The sequence below is a fragment of the Argopecten irradians genome, unplaced genomic scaffold (assembly GCF_041381155.1).
Source record: "Argopecten irradians isolate NY unplaced genomic scaffold, Ai_NY scaffold_0487, whole genome shotgun sequence".
NCBI lineage: Eukaryota > Metazoa > Mollusca > Bivalvia > Pectinida > Pectinidae > Argopecten > Argopecten irradians.
In genome coordinates this window covers 1-19895 of record NW_027187954.1, presented here as the reverse complement: position 1 = coordinate 19895, position 19895 = coordinate 1, and the positions used below count along the sequence as shown (strand labels likewise).

The following is a 19895-nucleotide window of genomic DNA, read 5'->3' as shown; positions in this document are numbered from 1 at the left end:
AATGTAATGACGTTCATTTATTCCGCCATCTGCTTCAGCATGAAAATGAAATGTTTAAAACAACCTTTACATTAGTCTAATAAGCACGGGTGCCCTGGGGGTAGGGTACTAATATAAGAGTTCCAAAGAAGGAGATTCACTTTAATAATGGGGAAAATACGTTGTATCTCTATTTGTAATAACTGTAAATTTACAAACCTAGTAAGGCAGTGGGTACCAGGCGTTGATTTGACGCTGAACACAAAGCGGGAACAGAGCCAAATGTTCCTCCTCGAAATAGTCGCGGTACTTCCTTGCCCAATATAATTCATCGCGGGGGAGCTCCTTTGTCAAGTCTACTGACAGCTCAAGCCCTTGGCTGAACATCTTCAATAGCATGCGCAGCACGCTTTTCGAAATCCACTACATTCCACACACGTGGTTCGAAGCGCTTCCATGAAGCTCGCTTTGCTTTGGCATGGATCAGTGCCACAGAAGCGGCAGAGTGAGCGACCTGTGAAAATGATAACGTATGATTGAAACATGTCATGGGATTTGTTAACTGGTATCTGCAGTTAAAATATAATAGAGAAAGCGAATCTTTCCTTTTTTGTACGATGACCGAACGCTGTAGAGAAAAATGATGAGGAATATGAATTACTACTTTATCGAGCTCTCCATTCCCTGAACATGGAACGGACTGTTCTCCATCTTTGCTTGGTGCGCTTTCCAATCAGTGGTGCATAGACATATGCGTAAAACAATCATCAGAGAAACAATTCCACGTAGCATGGTATAAAACACCTCATTTGCGATCGTCTGAAATAAATAAAACGATTATTGAATATGGCTCCAGGGTTGCATACTATGCTAAATATTTCGACTGTTGCACGATCGAAGCATATATTGCGCGTGTGACTACAGATCATAATTTTCATTGAACAATACGTCGAGGTTAAACTTCATTTTGATTAAATACTGTACTCACCAACAGCAGATAGCCATGCGTTGGACAGGCTTTCGGAAAGTCTCTGGCGGTGAGATAATTTAAGATTATTTTTTTTTTTTTGTATATCCTGGTTCGGGCCTCCACGCTGCACAAAAAAAGCAAAAGTATTTAAGTAAATAGAATGGCACAATAAAGAATACAATGAATAATTCGAAGTACACACATCGAGATGAACATGGCTTAGTAATGTGACAAAACAAAACCATAGAAAATGCACAAACTTACCATGTAATGCCTCGATTAAGCGACAGGGCCTTGCTGCACGACGCAAATGATTACCAAGAAAATCAAGAAAAAGTTTGATATCCATTTTGGTAATCCATAGTATTACAATAACAAGGAGCTACTCGCAGAGAGACTCATCATCTCCGCCATGGCCTAATTGCTAAGCAGCTAAGCAACACACATTTGACGTCACAACTAGTCTTTCGTCATCACCACTATGACGTCATACTATTGTAGAGAAGCAACCATGTGCATTCGCTGGTCAATATGGGGCAAATTCTGTATCACGACCGCGAAATAAAGTTGTGTAAATTTATTAAGGACGATGTCAGCATTGTATCGATACCTGTAGTCTATGTACATATATATCCTTTTAGTGGCGTAAATAATCAAGCGAAAAATATCCGTTGTATAGTGCATGTACACGTCTAGAATTGGGAGATTCTTCTGTAAAGTAGCAAGCAACGTTTACACCTGTTACTGTTATTTGAGGTTGTATTGAATATTTTTGTATAGAAATAAACACCGTTGTTGATGTTGACGGTGGCAGATTATGTCTTATTCTAACATAATGAAGTGAAATAATTATCAATTATGGACATTTATTGAGGTTCCACCTGGGCGGTATAAATCCATATAGGCCGAATCAAACTTCTTTCGTTTTTATATTTAGATATGAGGGTTTCTTTAAACAAATGTCAAAATGATTATCTGATGTACATGTTAATTACAAGAAATCGGGTGTGGCTATAGGACGTCACCCTGGAGAACACTCAGTTATATATAATATTTGCATATTTCTGCATAAGTACTAAGGTCACCACAGATATAAATTTGAATCTACTATCTATCATCACCGTCAACCAATTAGGAAAAAAACTGACAAAATTAACCTTTTAATTAATAAGGGTCGTTCTGGCAGACTTTTTCCATTAGTTAATAAAAAAGTTAGTATACTGTTCCTGCTAAGCGCTCAGAATAAAGGGGAGAGTGACGACCCAGTGGGGTGTAATTGTTCAGTGTCTCTGGTGGTTTGTTTCAGTTAGACAACAGTATAAAAACCGGCAAACGTTCCATTATTACAAAGATCCGCAATGCGAACATACTGCAGTCTTCCATATAGTATTTTATTTTGCTGAATTTCATAAATTTATTGTACTCGGCAATCTAAGTGAGGCTACTATGGCCTCAGACCACAATTACATTCACTATATGTACCAAAGAGAGAAAAAAAATGAAAATTAAATATATTTGAAATTTAGGGGGGAAAAAGTGATTTAAATAAAATTGAATTTAGGTATTAATTCTGAAGCGTAGTTGAGTAAGAAAGTGTCCAACAACATGCTTGTTTTCGAGATATTCTCACCTACATGTCACAAATACACAAACCTATAATATGATAGGGAAATCCGGAACCCGAAGAAAATCACTACTCAAGCCTCATAACACAATGTGTCCTACCGCACAATAAAGCTCCAAAAATGGGTTAAAACTAAATTATCCCGGTAGTACAGATATTAAAAAAAAACATATGTATAAAAGTATACACATAACTGCAATAGCTAAAGCCAGAACAAAAGTTTTGTAATATCCCTAAAAATTAATAATGCACTACATTCGTCTACAACGACCGGGAAGTATTCTTGTTATCTGGGGGTCATTTCACACAGGGATATGAGAATCGGTTACAATTCATATCAATTCGCGCCTAGACGTTTTCGGGGTCTAGATAAAAAAAATCGGTAAAATCGTATAAATAATGGTACTTTTCACGAATAGTAAAATGGTCACTCTGATGAGTAATTGATATAAACTGTAACTAATTCTCAAATGCCAATGATATTAGTGTCCACATATATAATATATGAAGTACTAGCTAACGGTAACTGACCAGCACCGATCTCTGTAAACTCTGGTATTTCCTGAACGACAAAGTCATGATACATCATTATATTAGGTGTCATAGCTGTAAACACACATTGTAAAACGTGCAACACAAATTATTTCATGCAAGCGCCGAATAGGACGTAAATTCAAAACACAACTCGATTCTCAATAGCAACATATTTTAATGAATTCTCTTAAATGCATATCAATGATCAATATTGACCATGTCATAAAATGGAAAATATCATCGAAATAACGCTATCGGAACTTATCTTGTAAACAACACAACACAGAAAACAACACAGTCCAGTACCAAGACATTCTTCTCTACATGGCGATCACTCGGTAGCGACGTCAAATAGTTCAGAATGAAGTACGGAAAGTTGAAGATGAGAGACGAAAGCAGAGCGGAACGAACAGGTTGCAAGGATGGAATCGCCACCTCTGTCCCATCCTCTTGCATTCTTCTCCTCGGCAAGTGCAATGAATCTGAAATGAATATTTCAATCTTAGAACAACGTATATCAAGTAATGTAATGACGTTCATTTATTCCGCCCATCTGCTTCAGCATGAAAATGAAATGTTTAAACAACCTTTACATTAGTCTAATAAGCACGGGTGCCCTGGGGGTAGGGTACTAATATAAGAGTTCCAAAGAAGGAGATTCACTTTAATAATGGGGAAAATACGTGTATCTCTATTTGTAATAACTGTAAATTTACAAACCTAGTAAGGCAGTGGGTACCAGGCGTTGATTTGACGCTGAACACAAAGCGGGAACAGAGCCAAATGTTCCTCCTCGAAATAGTCGCGGTACTTCCTTGCCCAATATAATTCATCGCGGGGGAGCTCCTTTGTCAAGTCTACTGACAGCTCAAGCCCTTGGCTGAACATCTTCATAGCATGGGCACGCTTTTCGAAATCCACTACATTCCACACACGTGGTTCGAAGCGCTTCCATGAAGCTCGCTTTGCTTGGCATGGATCAGTGCCACAGAAGCGGCAGAGTGAGCGACCTGTGAAAATGATAACGTATGATTGAAACATGTCATGGGATTTGTTAACTGGTATCTGCAGTTAAAATATAATAGAGAAAGCGAATCTTTCCTTTTTTGTACGATGACCGAACGCTGTAGAGAAAAATGATGAGGAATATGAATACTACTTACGAGCTCTCCATTCCCTGAACATGGAACGGACTGTTCTCCATCTTTGCTTGGTGCGCTTTCCAATCAGTGGTGCATAGACATATGCGTAAAACAATCATCAGAGAAACAATTCCACGTAGCATGGTATAAAACACCTCATTTTCCGATCGTCTGAAATAAATAAAACGATTATTGAATATGGCTCCAGGGTTGCATACTATGCTAATATTTCGACTGTTGCACGATCGAAGCATATATGCGCGTGTGACTACAGATCATATTTTCATTGAACAATACGTCGAGGTTAAACTTCATTTTGATTAAATACTGTACTCACCAACAGCAGATAGCCATGCGTTGGACAGGCTTTCGGAAAGTCTCTGGCGGTGAGATAATTTAAGATTATTTTTGTATATCCTGGTTCGGGCTCCACGCTGCACAAAAAAAAAGCAAAAGTATTTAAGTAAATAGAATGGCACAATAAAGAATACAATGAATAATTCGAAGTACACATTCGAGATGAACATGGCTTAGTAATGTGACAAAACAAAACCATAGAAAATGCACAAACTTACCATGTAATGCCTCGATAAGCGACAGGGCCTTGCTGCACGACGCAAATGATTACCAAGAAAATCAAGAAAAGTTTGATATCCATTTTGGTAATCCAAGTATTACAATAACAAGGAGCTACTCGCAGAGAGACTCATCATCTCCGCCATGGCCTAATTGCTAAGCAGCTAAGCAACACACATTTGACGTCACAACTAGTCTTTCGTCATCACCACTATGACGTCATACTATTGTAGAGAAGCAACCATGTGCATTCGCTGGTCAATATGGGGCAAATTCTGTATCACGACCGCGAAAATAAAGTTGTGTAAATTTATTAAGGACGATGTCAGCATTGTATCGATACCTGTAGTCTATGTACATATATATCCTTTAGTGGCGTAAATAATCAAGCGAAAAATATCCGTTGTATAGTGCATGTACACGTCTAGAATTGGGAGATTTCTTCTGTAAAGTAGCAACGTTTACACCTGTTACTGTTATTTGAGGTTGTATTGAATATTTTTGTATAGAAATAAACACCGTTGTTGATGTTGACGGTGGCAGATTATGTCTTATTCTAACATAATGAAGTGAAATAATTATCAATTATGGACATTTATTGAGGTTCCACCTGGGCGGTATAAATCCATATAGGCCGAATCAAACTTCTTTCGTTTTTATATTAGATATGGGGTTTCTTTAACAAATGTCAAAATGATTATCTGATGTACATGTTAATTACAAGAATCGGTGTGGCTATAGGACGTCACCCTGGAGAACACTCAGTTATATATAATATTTTGCATATTTCTGCATTAAGTACTAAGGTCACCACAGATATAAATTTGAATCTACTATCTATCATCACCGTCAACCAATTAGGAAAAAAAACTGACAAAATTAACCTTTTAATTAATAAGGGTCGTTCTGGCAGACTTTTTCCATTAGTTAATAAAAAAAAGTTAGTTACTGTTCCTGCTAAGCGCTCAGAATAAAGGGAGAGTGACGACCCAGTGGGGTGTAATTGTTCAGTGTCTCTGGTGGTTTGTTTCAGTTAGACAACAGTATAAAACCGGCAAACGTTCCATTATTACAAAGATCCGCAATGCGAACATACTGCAGTCTTCCATATAGTATTTTATTTTGCTGAATTTCATAAATTTATTGTACTCGGCAATCTAAGTGAGGCTACTATGGCCTCAGACCACAATTACATTCACTATATGTACCAAAGAGAGAAAAAAATGAAAATTAAATATATTTGAAATTTAGGGGGGAAAAAGTGATTTAAATAAAATTGAATTTAGGTATTAATTCTGAAGCGTAGTTGAGTAAGAAAGTGTCCAACAACATGCTTGTTTTCGAGATATTCTCACCTACATGTCACAAATACACAAACCTATAATATGATAGGGAAATCCGGAACCCGAAGAAAATCACTACTCAAGCCTCATAACACAATGTGTCCTACCGCACAATAAAGCTCCAAAAATGGGTTAAAACTAAATTATCCCGGTAGTACAGATATTAAAATAAAAACATATGTATAAAGTATACACATAACTGCAATAGCTAAAGCCAGAACAAAAGTTTTGTAATATCCCTAAAAATTAATAATGCACTACATTCGTCTACAAAACGACCGGGAAGTATTCTTGTTATCTGGGGGTCATTTCACACAGGGATATGAGAATCGGTTACAATTCATATCAATTCGCGCCTAGACGTTTTCGGGGTCTAGATAAAAAAAAATCGGTAAAAATCGTATAAATAATGGTACTATACACGAATAGTAAAATGGTCACTCTGATGAGTAATTGATATAAACTGTAACTAATTCTCAAATGCCAATGATATTAGTGTCCACATATATAATATATGAAGTACTAGCTAACGGTAACTGACCAGCACCGATCTCTGTAAACTCTGTATTTCCTGAACGACAAAGTCATGATACATCATTATATTAGGTGTCATAGCTGTAAACACACATTGTAAAACGTGCAACACAAATTATTTCATGCAAGCGCCGAATAGGACGTAAATTCAAAACACAACTCGATTCTCAATAGCAACATATTTTAATGAATTCTCTTAAATGCATATCAATGATCAATATTGACCATGTCATAAAATGGAAAATATCATCGAAATAACGCTATCGGAACTTATCTTGTAAACAACACAGAAAACAACACAGTCCAGTACCAAGACATTCTTCTCTACATGGCGATCACTCGGTAGCGACGTCAAATAGTTCAGAATGAAGTACGGAAAGTTGAAGATGAGAGACGAAAGCAGAGCGGAACGAACAGGTTGCAAGGATGGAATCGCCACCTCTGTCCCATCCTCTTGCATTCTTCTCCTCGGCAAGTGCAATGAATCTGAAATGAATATTTCAATCTTAGAACAACGTATATCAAGTAATGTAATGACGTTCATTTATTCCGCCATCTGCTTCAGCATGAAAATGAAATGTTTAAACAACCTTTACATTAGTCTAATAAGCACGGGTGCCCTGGGGGTAGGGTACTAATATAAGAGTTCCAAAGAAGGAGATTCACTTTAATAATGGGGAAAATACGTGTATCTCTATTTGTAATAACTGTAAATTTACAAACCTAGTAAGGCAGTGGGTACCAGGCGTTGATTTGACGCTGAACACAAAGCGGGAACAGAGCCAAATGTTCCTCCTCGAAATAGTCGCGGTACTTCCTTGCCCAATATAATTCATCGCGGGGGAGCTCCTTTGTCAAGTCTACTGACAGCTCAAGCCCTTGGCTGAACATCTTCATAGCATGGGCACGCTTTTCGAAATCCACTACATTCCACACACGTGGTTCGAAGCGCTTCCATGAAGCTCGCTTTGCTTGGCATGGATCAGTGCCACAGAAGCGGCAGAGTGAGCGACCTGTGAAAATGATAACGTATGATTGAAACATGTCATGGGATTTGTTAACTGGTATCTGCAGTTAAAATATAATAGAGAAAGCGAATCTTTCCTTTTTTGTACGATGACCGAACGCTGTAGAGAAAAATGATGAGGAATATGAATACTACTTACGAGCTCTCCATTCCCTGAACATGGAACGGACTGTTCTCCATCTTTGCTTGGTGCGCTTTCCAATCAGTGGTGCATAGACATATGCGTAAACAATCATCAGAGAAACAATTCCACGTAGCATGGTATAAAACACCTCATTTCCGATCGTCTGAAATAATAAAACGATTATTGAATATGGCTCCAGGGTTGCATACTATGCTAATATTTCGACTGTTGCACGATCGAAGCATATATGCGCGTGTGACTACAGATCATATTTTCATTGAACAATACGTCGAGGTTAAACTTCATTTTGATTAAATACTGTACTCACCAACAGCAGATAGCCATGCGTTGGACCAGGCTTTCGGAAAGTCTCTGGCGGTGAGATAATTTAAGATTATTTTTGTATATCCTGGTTCGGGCTCCACGCTGCACAAAAAAAAGCAAAAGTATTTAAGTAAATAGAATGGCACAATAAAGAATACAATGAATAATTCGAAGTACACATTCGAGATGAACATGGCTTAGTAATGTGACAAAACAAAACCATAGAAAATGCACAAACTTACCATGTAATGCCTCGATAAGCGACAGGGCCTTGCTGCACGACGCAAATGATTACCAAGAAAATCAAGAAAAGTTTGATATCCATTTTGGTAATCCAAGTATTACAATAACAAGGAGCTACTCGCAGAGAGACTCATCATCTCCGCCATGGCCTAATTGCTAAGCAGCTAAGCAACACACATTTGACGTCACAACTAGTCTTTCGTCATCACCACTATGACGTCATACTATTGTAGAGAAGCAACCATGTGCATTCGCTGGTCAATATGGGGCAAATTCTGTATCACGACCGCGAAATAAAGTTGTGTAAAGGACTAGGTATGGTAAGATGTCAGCATTGTATCGATACCTGTAGTCTATGTACATATATATCCTTTAGTGGCGTAAATAATCAAGCGAAAAATATCCGTTGTATAGTGCATGTACACGTCTAGAATTGGGAGATTCTTCTGTAAAGTAGCAACGTTTACACCTGTTACTGTTATTTGAGGTTGTATTGAATATTTTTGTATAGAAATAAACACCGTTGTTGATGTTGACGGTGGCAGATTATGTCTTATTCTAACATAATGAAGTGAAATAATTATCAATTATGGACATTTATTGAGGTTCCACCTGGGCGGTATAAATCCATATAGGCCGAATCAAACTTCTTTCGTTTTTATATTAGATATGGAGTTTCTTTAACAAATGTCAAAATGATTATCTGATGTACATGTTAATTACAAGAAATCGGTGTGGCTATAGGACGTCACCCTGGAGAACACTCAGTTATATATATAATATTTGCATATTTCTGCATTAAGTACTAAGGTCACCACAGATATAAATTTGAATCTACTATCTATCATCACCGTCAACCAATTAGGAAAAAAACTGACAAAATTAACCTTTTAATTAATAAGGGTCGTTCTGGCAGACTTTTTCCATTAGTTAATAAAAAAGTTAGTTACTGTTCCTGCTAAGCGCTCAGAATAAAGGGAGAGTGACGACCCAGTGGGGTGTAATTGTTCAGTGTCTCTGGTGGTTTGTTTCAGTTAGACAACAGTATAAAACCGGCAAACGTTCCATTATTACAAAGATCCGCAATGCGAACATACTGCAGTCTTCCATATAGTATTTTATTTTGCTGATTTCATAAATTTATTGTACTCGGCAATCTAAGTGAGGCTACTATGGCCTCAGACCACAATTACATTCACTATATGTACCAAAGAGAGAAAAAAAATGAAAATTAAATATATTTGAAATTTAGGGGGGAAAAAGTGATTTAAATAAAATTGAATTTAGGTATTAATTCTGAAGCGTAGTTGAGTAAGAAAGTGTCCAACAACATGCTTGTTTTCGAGATATTCTCACCTACATGTCACAAATACACAAACCTATAATATGATAGGGAAATCCGGAACCCGAAGAAAATCACTACTCAAGCCTCATAACACAATGTGTCCTACCGCACAATAAAGCTCCAAAAATGGGTTAAAACTAAATTATCCCGGTAGTACAGATATTAAAATAAAAAAAATATGTATAAAGTATACACATAACTGCAATAGCTAAAGCCAGAACAAAAGTTTTGTAATATCCCTAAAAATTAATAATGCACTACATTCGTCTACAACGACCGGGAAGTATTCTTGTTATCTGGGGGTCATTTCACACAGGGATATGAGAATCGGTTACAATTCATATCAATTCGCGCCTAGACGTTTTCGGGGTCTAGATAAAAAAAATCGGTAAAATCGTATAAATAATGGTACTATACACGAATAGTGAAATGGGTCACTCTGATGAGTAATTGATATAAACTGTAAACTAATTCTCAAATGCCAATGATATTAGTGTCCACATATATAAATATATGAAGTACTAGCTAACGGTAACTGACCAGCACCGATCTCTGTAAAACTCTGTATTTCATGAACGACAAAGTCATGATACATCATTATATTAGGTGTCATAGCTGTAAACACACATTGTAAAACGTGCAACACAAATTATTTCATGCAAGCGCCGAATAGGGACGTAAATTCAAAACACAACTCGATTCTCAATAGCAACATATTTTAATGAATTCTCTTAAATGCATATCAATGATCAATATTGACCATGTCATAAAATGGAAAATATCATCGAAAATAACGCTATCGGAACTTATCTTGTAAAACAACACAGAAAACAACACAGTCCAGTACCAAGACATTCTTTCTCTACATGGCGATCACTCGGTAGCGACGTCAAATAGTTCAGAATGAAGTGCGGAAAGTTGAAGATGAGAGACGAAAGCAGAGCGGAACGAACAGGTTGCAAGGATGGAATCGCCACCTTCTGTCCCATCCTCTTGCATTCTTCTCCTCGGCAAGTGCAATGAATCTGAAATGAATATTTCAATCTTAGAACAACGTATATCAAGTAATGTAATGACGTTCATTTATTCCGCCATCTGCTTCAGCATGAAAATGAAATGTTTAAACAACCTTTACATTAGTCTAATAAGCACGGGTGCCCTGGGGGTAGGGGGTACTAATATAAGAGTTCCAAAGAAGGAGATTCACTTTAATAATGGGGAAAATACGTGTATCTCTATTTGTAATAACTGTAAATTTACAAACCTAGTAAGGCAGTGGGTACCAGGCGTTGATTTGACGCTGAACACAAAGCGGGAACAGAGCCAAATGTTCCTCCTCGAAATAGTCGCGGTACTTCCTTGCCCAATTTAATTCATCGCGGGGGAGCTCCTTTGTCAAGTCATACTGACAGCTCAAGCCCTTGGCTGAACATCTTCATAGCATGGGCACGCTTTTCGAAATCCACTACATTCCACACACGTGGTTCGAAGCGCTTCCATGAAGCTCGCTTTGCTTGGCATGGATCAGTGGCCACAGAAGCGGCAGAGTGAGCGACCTGTGAAAATGATAACGTATGATTGAAACATGTCATGGGGATTTGTTAACTGGTATCTGCAGTTTAAAATATAATAGAGAAAGCGAATCTTTCCTTTTTTGTACGATGACCGAACGCTGTAGAGAAAAATGATGAGGAATATGAATACTACTTACGAGCTCTCCATTCCCTGAACATGGAACGGACTGTTCTCCATCTTTGCTTGGTGCGCTTTCCAATCAGTGGTGCATAGACATATGCGTAAACAATCATCAGAGAAACAATTCCACGTAGCATGGTATAAAACACCTCATTTCCGATCGTCTGAAATAAAATTAAAACGATTATTGAATATGGCTCCAGGGTTGCATACTATGCTAATATTTCGACTGTTGCACGATCGAAGCATATATGCGCGTGTGACTACAGATCATATTTTCATTGAACAATACGTCGAGGTTAAACTTCATTTTGATTAAATACTGTACTCACCAACAGCAGATAGCCATGCGTTGGACAGGCTTTCGGAAAGTCTCTGGCGGTGAGATAATTTAAGATTATTTTTGTATATCCTGGTTCGGGCTCCACGCTGCACAAAAGAAAGCAAAAGTATTTAAGTAAATAGAATGGCACAATAAAGAATACAATGAATAATTCGAAGTACACATTCGAGATGAACATGGCTTAGTAATGTGACAAAACAAAAACCATAGAAAATGCACAAACTTACCATGTAATGCCTCGATAAGCGACAGGGCCTTGCTGCACGACGCAAATGATGATTACCAAGAAAATCAAGAAAAGTTTGATTATCCATTTTGGTAATCCAAGTATTACAATAACAAGGAGCTACTCGCAGAGAGACTCATCATCTCCGCCATGGCCTAATTGCTAAGCAGCTAAGCAACACACATTTGACGTCACAACTAGTCTTTCGTCATCACCACTATGACGTCATACTATTGTAGAGAAGCAACCATGTGCATTCGCTGGTCAATATGGGGCAAATTCTGTATCACGACCGCGAAATAAAGTTGTGTAAATTTATTAAGGACGATGTCAGCATTGTATCGATACCTGTAGTCTATGTACATATATATCCTTTAGTGGCGTAAATAATCAAGCGAAAAATATCCGTTGTATAGTGCATGTACACGTTTAGAATTGGGAGATTCTTCTGTAAAGAAGCAACGTTTACACCTGTTACTGTTATTTGAGGTTGTATTGAATATTTTTGTATAGAAATAAACACCGTTGTTGATGTTGACGGTGGCAGATTATGTCTTATTCTAACATAATGAAGTGAAATAATTATCAATTATGGACATTTATTGAGGTTCCACCTGGGCGGTATAAATCCATATAGGCCGAATCAAACTTCTTTCGTTTTTATATTAGATATGGGGTTTCTTTAACAAATGTCAAAAATGATTATCTGATGTACATGTTAAATTACAAGAAATCGGTGTGGCTATAGGACGTCACCCTGGAGAACACTCAGTTATATATAATATTTGCATATTTCTGCATTAAGTACTAAGGTCACCACAGATATAAATTTGAATCTACTATCTATCATCACCGTCAACCAATTAGGAAAAAAACTGACAAAATTAACCTTTTAATTAATAAGGGTCGTTCTGGCAGACTTTTTCCATTAGTTAATAAAAAGTTAGTTACTGTTCCTGCTAAGCGCTCAGAATAAAGGGAGAGTGACGACCCAGTGGGGTTGTAATTGTTCAGTGTCTCTGGTGGTTTGTTTCAGTTAGACAACAGTATAAAACCGGCAAACGTTCCATTATTACAAAGATCCGCAATGCGAACATACTGCAGTCTTCCATATAGCATTTTATTTTGCTGAATTTCATAAATTTATTGTACTCGGCAATCTAAGTGAGGCTACTATGGCCTCAGACCACAATTACATTCACTATATGTACCAAAGAGAGAAAAAAATGAAAATTAAATATATTTGAAATTTAGGGGGGAAAAAGTGATTTAAATAAAATTGAATTTAGGTATTAATTCTGAAGCGTAGTTGAGTAAGAAAGTGTCCAACAACATGCTTGTTTTCGAGATATTCTCACCTACATGTCACAAATACACAAAACCTATAATATGATAGGGAAATCCGGAACCCGAAGAAAATCACTACTCAAGCCTCATAACACAATGTGTCCTACCGCACAATAAAGCTCCAAAAATGGGTTAAAACTAAATTATCCCGGTAGTACAGATATTAAAATAAAAACATATGTATAAAGTATACACATAACTGCAATAGCTAAAGCCAGAACAAAAAGTTTTGTAATATCCCTAAAAATTAATAATGCACTACATTCGTCTACAACGACCGGGAAGTATTCTTGTTATCTGGGGGTTCATTTCACACAGGGATATGAGAATCGGTTACAATTCATATCAATTCGCGCCTAGACGTTTTCGGGGTCTAGATAAAAAAAATTGGTAAAATCGTATAAATAATGGTACTATACACGAATAGTAAAATGGTCACTCTGATGAGTAATTGATATAAACTGTAACTAATTCTCAAATGCCAATGATATTAGTGTCCACATATATAATATATGAAGTACTAGCTAACGGTAACTGACCAGCACCGATCTCTGTAAACTCTGTATTTCCTGAACGACAAAGTCATGATACATCATTATATTAGGTGTCATAGCTGTAAACACACATTGTAAAACGTGCAACACAAATTATTTCATGCAAGCGCCGAATAGGACGTAAATTCAAAACACAACTCGATTCTCAATAGCAACATATTTTAATGAATTCTCTTAAATGCATATCAATGATCAATATTGACCATGTCATAAAAATGGAAAATATCATCGAAATAACGCTATCGGAACTTATCTTGTAAACAACACAGAAAACAACACAGCTCCAGTACCAAGACATTCTTCTCTACATGGCGATCACTCGGTAGCGACGTCAAATAGTTCAGAATGAAGTACGGAAAGTTGAAGATGAGAGACGAAAGCAGAGCGGAACGAACAGGTTGCAAGGATGGAATCGCCACCTCTGTCCCATCCTCTTGCATTCTTCTCCTCGGCAAGTGCAATGAATCTGAAATGAATATTTCAATCTTAGAACAACGTATATCAAGTAATGTAATGACGTTCATTTATTCCGCCATCTGCTTCAGCATGAAAATGAAATGTTTAAACAACCTTTACATTGTAGTCTAATAAGCACGGGTGCCCTGGGGGTAGGGTACTAATATAAGAGTTCCAAAGAAGGAGATTCACTTTAATAATGGGGAAAAATACGTGTATCTCTATTTGTAATAACTGTAAATTTACAAACCTAGTAAGGCAGTGGGTACCAGGCGTTGATTTGACGCTGAACACAAAGCGGGAACAGAGCCAAATGTTCCTCCTCGAAATAGTCGCGGTACTTCCTTGCCCAATATAATTCATCGCGGGGGTAGCTCCTTTGTCAAGTCTACTGACAGCTCAAGCCCTTGGCTGAACATCTTCATAGCATGGGCACGCTTTTCGAAATCCACTACATTCCACACACGTGGTTCGAAGCGCTTCCATGAAGCTCGCTTTGCTTGGCATGGATCAGTGCCACAGAAGCGGCAGAGTGAGCGACCTGTGAAAATGATAACGTATGATTGAAACATGTCATGGGATTTGTTAACTGGTATCTGCAGTTAAAATATAATAGAGAAAGCGAATCTTTCCTTTTTTGTACGATGACCGAAACGCTGTAGAGAAAAATGATGAGGAATATGAATACTACTTACGAGCTCTCCATTCCCTGAACATGGAACGGACTGTTCTCCATCTTTGCTTGGTGCGCTTTCCAATCAGTGGTGCATAGACATATGCGTAAAACAATCATCAGAGAAACAATTCCACGTAGCATGGTATAAAACACCTCATTTCCGATCGTCTGAAATAAATAAAACGATTATTGAATATGGCTCCAGGGTTGCATACTATGCTAATATTTCGACTGTTGCACGATCGAAGCATATATGCGCGTGTGACTACAGATCATATTTTCATTGAACAATACGTCGAGGTTAAACTTCATTTTGATTAAATACTGTACTCACCACCAACAGCAGATAGCCATGCGTTGGACAGGCTTTCGGAAAGTCTCTGGCGGTGAGATAATTTAAGAAATTATTTTTGTATATCCTGGTTCGGGCTCCACGCTACACAAAATCAAATTACAAAAGTATTTAAGTAAATAGAATGGCACAATAAAGAATACAATGAATAATTCTAAGTATACAATCGAACATGGCTTAGTAATGTGACAAAACAAAACCATAGAAAATGTCCAAACTTACCATGCAATGCCTCGATAAGCGACAGGGCCTTGCTGCACGACGCAAATGATTACCAAGAAAATCAAGAAAAGTTTGATATCCATTTTGTGGTAATCCAAGTATTACAATAACAAGGAGCTACTCGCAGAGAGACTCATCATCTCCGCCATGGCCTAATTGCTAAGCAGCTAAGCAACACACATTTGACGTCACAAACTAGTCTTATCGTCATCACCACTAATGACGTCATACTATTGTAGAGAAGCAACCATGTGCATTCGCTGGTCAATATGGGGCAAATTCTGTATCACGACCGCGAAATAAAGTTGTGTAAATTTATTAAGGACGATGTCAGCATTGTATCGATACCTGTAGTCTATGTACATATATATCCTTTAGTGGCGTAAATAATCAAGCGAAAAATATCCGTTGTATAGTGCATGTACACGTCTAGAATTGGGAGATTCTTCTGTAAAGTAGCAACGTTTACACCTGTTACTGTTATTTGAGGTTGTATTGAATATTTTTGTATAGAAATAAACACCGTTGTTGATGTTGACGGTGGCAGATTATGTCTTATTCTAACATAATGAAGTGAAATAATTATCAATTATGGACATTTATTGAGGTTCCACCTGGGCGGTATAAATCCATATAGGCCGAATCAAACTTCTTTCGTTTTTTATATTAGATATGGGGTTTCTTTAACAAATGTCAAAATGATTATCTGATGTACATGTTAATTACAAGAAATCGGTGTGGCTATAGGACGTCACCCTGGAGAACACTCAGTTATATATAATATTTGCATATTTCTGCATTAAGTTACTAAGGTCACCACAGATATAAATTTGAATCTACTATCTATCATCACCGTCAACCAATTAGGAAAAAACTGACAAAATTAACCTTTTAATTAATAAGGGTCGTTCTGGCAGACTTTTTCCATTAGTTAATAAAAAAGTTAGTTACTGTTCCTGCTAAGCGCTCAGAATAAAGGGAGAGTGACGACCCAGTGGGGTGTAATTGTTCAGTGTCTCTGGTGGTTTGTTATCAGTTAGACAACAGTATAAAAAACCGGCAAACGTTCCATTATTACAAAGATACCGCAATGCGAACATACTGCAGTCTTCCATATAGTATTTTATTTTGCTGAATTTCATAAATTTATTGTACTCGGCAATCTAAGTGAGGCTACTATGGCCTCAGACCAGCAATTACATTCACTATATGTACCAAAGAGAGAAAAAAAATGAAAATTAAATTATATTTGAAATTTAGGGGGGAAAAAAAAAGTGATTTAAATAAAATTGAATTTAGGTATTAATTCTGAAGCGTAGTTGAGTAAGAAAGTGTCCAACAACATGCTTGTTTTCGAGATATTCTCACCTACATGTCACAAATACACAAACCTATAATATGATAGGGAAATCCGGAACCCGAAGAAAATCACTACTCAAGCCTCATAACACAATGTGTCCTACCGCACAATAAAGCTCCAAAAATGGGTTAAAACTAAATTATCCCGGTAGTACAGATATTAAAATAAAAACATATGTATAAAAGTATACACATAACTGCAATAGCTAAAGCCAGAACAAAAGTTTTGTAATATCCCTAAAAATTAAAATGCACTACATTTATGGCGTCTACAACGACCGGGAAGTATTCTTGTTATCTGGGGGTCATTTCACACAGGGATATGAGAATCGGTTACAATTCATATCCAATTCGCGCCTAGACGTTTTCGGGGTCTAGATAAAAAAAAAATCGGTAAAAATCGTATAAATAATGGTACTATACACGAATAGTAAAATGGTCACTCTGATGAGTAATTGATATAAACTGTAACTAATTCTCAAATGCCAATGATATTAGTGTCCACATATATAATATATGAAGTACTAGCTAACGGTAACTGACCAGCACCGATCTCTGTAAAAACTCTGTATTTCCTGAACGACAAAGTCATGATACATCATTATATTAGGTGTCATAGCTGTAAACACACATTGTAAAACGTGCAACACAAATTATTTCATGCAAGCGCCGAATAGGACGTAAATTCAAAAACACAACTCGATTCTCAATAGCAACATATTTTTAATGAATTCTCTTAAATGCATATCAATGATCAATATTGACCATGTCATAAAATGGAAAATATCATCGAAATAACGCTATCGGAACTTATCTTGTAAACAACACAGAAAACAACACAGTCCAGTACCAAGACATTCTTCTCTACATGGCGATCACTCGTAGCGACGTCAAATAGTTCAGAATGAAGTACGGAAAGTTGAAGATGAGAGACGAAAGCAGAGCGGAACGAACAGGTTGCAAGGATGGAATCGCCACCTCTGTCCCATCCTCTTGCATTCTTCTCCTCGGCAAGTGCAATGAATCTGAAATGAATATTTCAATCTTAGAACAACGTATATCAAGTAATGTAATGACGTTCATTTATTCCGCCATCTGCTTCAGCATGAAAATGAAATGTTTATAAACAACCTTTACATTAGTCTAATAAGCACGGGTGCCCTGGGGGTTAGGGTACTAATATAAGAGTTCCAAAGAAGGAGATTCACTTTAATAATGGGGAAATACGTGTATCTCTATTTGTAATAACTGTAAATTTACAAACCTAGTAAGGCAGTAGGTACCAGGCGTTGATTTGACGCTGAACACAAAGCGGGAACAGAAGCCAAATGTTCCTCCTCGAAATAGTCGCGGTACTTCCTTGCCCAATATAATTCATCGCGGGGGAGCTCCTTTGTCAAGTCTACTGACAGCTCAAGCCCTTGGCTGAACATCTTCATAGCAATGGCCGCACGCTTTTCGAAATCCACTACAATTCCACACACGTGGTTCGAAGCGCTTCCATGAAGCTCGCTTTGCTTGGACATGGATCAGTGCCCACAGAAGCGGCAGAGTGAGCGACCTGTGGTAAATGATAACGTATGATTGAAACATTGTCATGGGGATTTAGTTAACTGGTATCTGCAGTTAAAATATAATAGAGAAAGCGAATCTTTTCCTTTTTTGTACGATGTACCAGAACGCTGTAGAGAAAAAATGATGAGGAATATGAATACTTACTTACAGAGCTCTTCCATTCCCTGAACATTGAAACGGGACTGTTATCCATCTTTGCTTGGTGCGCTTTCCAATCAGTGGTGCATAGTACATATGCGTAAACATCATCAGAGAAACAATTCCACGTAGCATGGTATAAAACACCTCATTTCCGATAGTCTGAAATAAATAAAACGATTATTGAATATGGCTCCAGGGTTGCATACTATGCTAATATTTCGACTGTTGCACGATCGAAGCATATATGCGCGTGTGACTACAGATCATATTTTCATTGAACAATACGTCGAGGTTAAACTTCATTTTGATTAAATACTGTACTCACCAACAGCAGATAGCCATGCGTTGGACAGGCTTTCGGAAAGTCTCTGGCGGTGAGATAATTTTAAGATTATTTTTGTATATCCTGGTTCGGGCTCCACGCTGCACAAAAAAAAAGCAAAAGTATTTAAGTAAATAGAATGGCACAATAAAAGAATACAATGAATAATTCGAAGTACACATTCGAGATGAACATGGCTTAGTAATGTGACAAAACAAAACCATAGAAAATGCACAAACTTACCATGTAATGCCTCGATAAGCGACAGGGCCTTGCTGCACGACGCAAATGATTACCAAGAAAATCAAGAAAAGTTTGATATCCATTTTGGTAATCCAAGTATTACAATAACAAGGAGCTACTCGCAGCGGAGAGACTCATCATCATCTCCGCCATGGCCTAATTGCTAAGCAGCTAAGCAACACACATTTGACGTCACAACTAGTCTTTCGTCATCACCACTATGACGTCATACTATTGTAGAGAAGCAACCATGTGCATTCGCTGGTCAATATGGGGCAAATTCTGTATCACGACCGCGAAATAAAGTTGTGTAAATTTATTAAGGACGATGTCAGCATTGTATCGATACCTGTAGTCTATGTACATATATATCCTTTAGTGGCGTAAATAATCAAGCGAAAAATATCCGTTGTATAGTGCATGTACACGTTAGAATTGGGAGATTCTTCTGTAAAGTAGCAACGTTTACACCTGTTACTGTTATTTGAGGTTGTATTGAATATTTTTGTATAGAAATAAACACCGTTGTTGATGTTGACGGTGGCAGATTATGTCTTATTCTAACATAATGAAGTGAAATAATTATCAATTATGGACATTTATTGAGGTTCCACCTGGG

General features: G+C 37.4%; 3 pseudogenes; all 3 read right to left on the bottom strand.

The window, feature by feature from the left end:
- Positions 1-198: 198 nt before the first annotated feature.
- LOC138312832 (uncharacterized) lies at positions 199-3563 on the bottom strand (annotated as a pseudogene).
- A 264-nt stretch (positions 3564-3827) lies between these two features.
- On the bottom strand, positions 3828-4907 carry LOC138312833 (uncharacterized; annotated as a pseudogene).
- A 9729-nt stretch (positions 4908-14636) lies between these two features.
- LOC138312834 (uncharacterized) lies at positions 14637-15719 on the bottom strand (annotated as a pseudogene).
- Positions 15720-19895: the final 4176 nt, after the last annotated feature.